Below are 5247 nucleotides of genomic sequence, written 5' to 3' on the forward strand. Positions count from 1 at the left end.
CATTGTAACAAAAGCATAGCATCCGGTTTGTATCAAAAAATCATAGCAAGCACGAGTTTGTAAATCACGAATAAGTATTGGCAACATAATAGGCAATGAATGAGCCATATTGGAATTCAAGCAGGACAAATTGAACTTGAGATTAAGTATTGCATAAAGAAAGAATTGGATTTACCATATCCTTCCATAGAGATAATTTGTAAATCACCACCAAAATAGCGAGCATAGAGACGACTAATTGGAAGCCCATAACCATAACCAGCCATAATTACTCCATCTGAGCTTCCTTCATCATTTTCCTCGAGTGGATTTTTAGCAGTGCTATAGAGATATGTGAAAATCTTTGGAAGACCACTTCTTGGTATGCCACCCCCTTCATCTGATATCTGAAATAATTGATAGCATATCAAGATCAGTATTCCAAAGCTAGAAAAACTAGATGATTGATATGTAACAAGAAATTCCTCGAACCATGAGTATTAACAAACAGAGAAATGCCATAAGATATAATTTAATGATATTAAGAAGAAGATAAATTACAAAAATTAGAAAATTTTTGCATTTATCCGGGTGTTATACTTGTATCAATAGCAGATGCTGATATACATGTTGGCAGTAAAAGATTTTCAACAGGCTCTGATGTATTCTTGTATGCATATAGTGAGATATAGACAAAGTGGAAGACTCTTGGATTTCACATAATCATTGTCTGGTTTAAAAATAACCAGTAGCAATGAGCCCCAAATTCATGAAATATTTGAGAATTTCCCTAACTTTCATTTGTAATAGTTTTCTGATAAATCTGATTAACCACTTTAAAGAGTGAGGAGTTAGTCCAATTATGTTCTTCAATGTATAATTGTTCTCTGTCTTGCAAATCTACATCTGGTGGTTCTGCAGTATCAACACTTTTCAAGAAATAAAAAATGCCTGCAAGACATCAGTAACTGTCAAGAATTCCCAAAGAAAATATAATTTAAATTGATATTTTTCATCTTCACTACATCTAGTTTCTATTTTCTAGAGTACCTAGTATTCTGTGTTAAATTCAAATTCTGTAACTTGCCAAGACAGCATGAATTTTTAACTAATCCTTTCTTATTCTTGAAGTATTGCAATCTTGCTTACCAAGCAGAATAACAGTAATTGAAGATTAAGTATTTATTGGTATCGTACCTTTATTGTAACATCTTCAATCCCATCAGCGACAATAATTTTAACAAGAGGGGCATTCTTATCAGAATTCATAAAACATTCTTGAACCGCACGCAGAGAGTTTTTTACCAACTCAAAGACCATAAGGTGCAAATGAGAAGGAACATACCTGGTCCACAGTAGCAAGTTGAAAGAAATAATCAGATAAGTCATAAATATACAATATCATCAAAAAATTATTTATACAGTAAGGATGTGAACCTCAAACAAAAAGAAAGTTATAATCATATTACTCTGAAACAAGAGGATTGGTTATACTAATTCCTCCTCCTCGCGCTCTCCCCTGCCTTGTGTCTCTTGGGGAAGCACGAGTTTGGGATGAGGATCATGGCCTTCGTGACCTTCTGCGGGCTGAGGACGGGGGACCTGAGGCTGATCGCTAGGACTGTGCTGTCGAAAATTTTCTTGGAGAACCTCCATCTGCATGCATGCGAGGTGCTGAAAGGGAGGCGAGCTGTTGTGCTCACCACCTTGCCGAGGCTCATGGTGGAGGGATTCTTGAAGGAGTACTTAGAGGTGGGGGAGGTGGTGGGGGCGGAGCTGCAGGTGGTGAAGGGCTGCTACTTCACGGGGGTCATCTCTTGGCCTGACAAACAGAGAGCTCTCAGGGACATGGTCAAGGCCGGTGCGGCCATTGTGAACCTCTCCAATGTCCACCACCACCAACTCTCGGCCAAGGTTGGACCTGCATTTCTTTCGATTCCACGTTAGTCGATCAAAGATATGAGTTAAAAGTGATTGTTTTATTTTTCAGGAAATTTATGTCGTGAGAGAGGAGGAATCAAGGAGTGAGAGCAGCAAAATGCCGAGAAACAAGTACCCGAAGCCACTTGTGTTCCATGACGGAAGACTGGCTTTTCTCCCGACGCCATGCGAGATGATGGCGTTCTTCATGTGGATACCCGTGGCAATCCCTTTGGCCGTGTTCAGGATCGCGATGGGGATCGTTTTCCCTTATAAAATATCCATCTTCATCGCCGCCATCACCGGAATCTGATTCCGGAGGGCCGGAGATGGGAAAGCGAACGGGGAGAAGAAGGGGGTGGTGTACGTGTGCACGCACCGGACGCTGTTGGACCAGGTGATGCTGTGCTCGGCGCTGGAGAGGACGGTGCCGGCCGTGACGTACAGCCTGAGCCGGGTGTCGGAGGCGTTGGCGCCGATGCGGACTGTGCGGCTGACCCGGGACAGGGGACGAGACGCGGCGGCTGCTGGCGGTGGAGGGGGGCCTGGCGGTGTGCCCGGAGGGGACGACGTGCCGGGAGCCGTACCTGCTGCGGTTCAGCCCGCTGTTCGCGGAGGTGGCGGAGGAGGTGGCGGAGGAGGTGGTACCGGTGGCTCTGGACGCGCGGGTGGGAATGCTGTACGCTACCAAGGCCTCCTCTTCTCAACCAAATGGAGGAGTTTGAGGAGATGCGGTGTGGTTGGACGGAGAAGCAAGTTCGTCGTGTCTTGATCCTGATCGGGAGAGGATCTAGGAAGGGGGGAAGAGGGAGATGAGGTTGAGAGAGATGGTCGGAGGTTTAGGTTTAGGCTGAGAGAGATGGTCGGATGGTCGGAGGTTTAGGTTATCGCGAGAGAGATGTCGCGCAGAGGAAGGGCGGGATAAAGATTTAGGTTTGGAGGGAATTCACAGTGTGCAGATTTTGGCTTGTGGGGAAAAATTAAAATATTATTTGGGTTCATTAACATCGGATTTTAAAAACCGATGTTAAAATCGGTGTCTATTAACCAAAAAAAGGGCGCTCATAGACATCGCCTAAAAACCGATGTCTATGAGCTAAAATCTGCGCTCATAGACACCGGTTTTTAGAAAAACCGGTGTAAAATACTCAAAGACATCGGTTTTAGCCTAAAACCGTTGTTGTTCCACTGATGTCTATGAGCGATTTTGTTGTAGTGATGAGATGCCCAAGTACCAGAAAGGAAATGAACCTTCTTGGAATCCCATGAGATCAAGAAGTTGTCTCTTTAAACTTGCATCCACTCCGGCTATATAAACTTGTGTCTTTTGAGGGTTTGCCCATAGTCCTGAAATCCCTCTATAGTGGTTCAAACATTCCACTATGTATTGTGTAGATGACATATCTGCACGGTAAAATAATATTAAATCATCCGCATAAACAAGATGTGTAATGCCCACCTCCTTGCACATTGGATGATAATGAAAAGATGACAATATGGCGGTGGTCTTGAGCTTCCTTAATAACATTTCAATGCATACGCTGAACAACAAGAGAGAGAGGGGGTCCCCTTACCTAAGCCCTCTTTTGCCACTAAAGAAACCATATATACCAGTATTTAAAGAAATTGAATAAGATACCGCAGTGACACATTCCTTAATCCAATTACAATATCGTTGGAGAAAATCATAACCAACGAGAGCCGACATAAAAAAGTCTCAATCAACCATATCAAAAGCTTTCTTCAAATTCACTTTGATCATACATCTAGGGGAGTTCCTTTTGCTTGCATATTTTCAAAGTAATTCTTGAGTTAAATATATGTTATCCCCTATAGAATGTCCTTTGATGAATGCTACTTATGCTGAATCCAATAAGAAATTCAAAACTTCAGATAATCGGCCAGTAAGAATCTTTGCAATAACTTTGTAAAACACATTGCATGAAATTAGCCTATAGTTCGAAACACCCACAGCATGGTCTCCTTTTGGCACAAGTGATATGAAGGAGTAATTCCATTGCTTGAGTAGCTTGCCATTTTGAAAAAAAAAAATCTTGCACAATTGCAATAAAATTATTACCAACAATATCCCAAGAGGAGGTAAAAAATTTCGAACCATAACCATCTACCCCCAGAGCCTTCCCGCAACTAATGTCATGCAAAACAACCTTTAATTCTTCTAGCTCAACTAGCTTACATAGATTTTCATATTGTCCCATTGTTAGCTTCCTTCCCATGAGTTCATTGTTGCTCAAGATGTTGCATGCCTCCTTTTCTCCAAGCAAGCCATGAAAATAATCAATAAACTCTTTCGCAACTTTACCTATGCTTGTAGTTTGCTCTCCATTCCTTTTCTTGAGTGTAATGATTGTGTTTCTTTTGTTGTTCCTTTTCACCACATCATGGAAGAATTTTATACATTTGTCCGTAATTCTCAAGTAGACATTCTTTGCTCTTTGTTGATAAAATTATCTTTCAGCTTCCGCTAGTATGATGACTTTCTTCTGTATGTGATTATACTCCATGGGAGTTAGACCACCATCTAGAATGCCTCTTTGCACCTCTTCTAGCTCTACCTTTGCTCTTCTTGCTTTCTCTGAAATGTGCCTAAAGTCCTTGTTTAGCTCTCTCAAACGTCCTTTCAATTGGAACAACTTTACTTTGAGAATAAATTGGGCATTTCCCATTGCCGGGGCTACCCAAGAATCTTCTACAACCTTCTTAAAATCTTCATGTAATTGTTGGTCCCCGTGGGTGTTTTGATATGATCAACCAAGTTGGTTAGGTCCTACTGTATTTGATCCCTGTGTCTGAGTCTGCAGGAGCTTAGGAGTAAAGGAAGTCGAGCGGAAGATGCAGCTAGCGAGAAGGACGGCACGGGAAGGGAGTCGACAGGATCGGTGCGTCCGAAGGACGAGAGAGCTGCGGAAGAGTACACCGGTGGGCGAGAAAGACATGTACGACATTCGAGGGACGTTAAGCCGAGGAGGAAGGTTGCTCGAGGAAGGCCAGAAATTGGGTTCGGGTGAGCCCTATTTCGGTTGGCCGAAATCACCCAAAAGAACGAAGCTTCGGAAGTCAAAGAGAATGAAAAACAAGCTGGAAAATAAGCTTAAGGCGCCCTCAACAAGTACTGGAGGCGCCTCCAACTTGGAGGCGCCTTAAAGCTTGTTGGAGGTGCCTCCACCTTGGAGGCGCCTTCGACAAGTCTTAAGGAGCCTTCAACTGGTCAAATTTGACCGTTTGAGCGCGGATAAAGTTTTATCCGCTGACTTGGTTCGAGGTGCCTTGGACCTCTATTGGAGGCACCTTGGACCCTCGAGATCAGATTTACAGAGGCTATTTAAA

General features: G+C 42.9%; 1 pseudogene; it reads left to right on the top strand.

Moving 5' to 3' along the window:
• The first annotated feature begins 1542 nt into the window (after positions 1 to 1542).
• On the top strand, positions 1543 to 2612 carry LOC122023213 (annotated as a pseudogene).
• Positions 2613 to 5247: the final 2635 nt, after the last annotated feature.

The sequence above is a fragment of the Zingiber officinale genome, chromosome 9B, assembly GCF_018446385.1.
Source record: "Zingiber officinale cultivar Zhangliang chromosome 9B, Zo_v1.1, whole genome shotgun sequence".
NCBI lineage: Eukaryota > Viridiplantae > Streptophyta > Magnoliopsida > Zingiberales > Zingiberaceae > Zingiber > Zingiber officinale.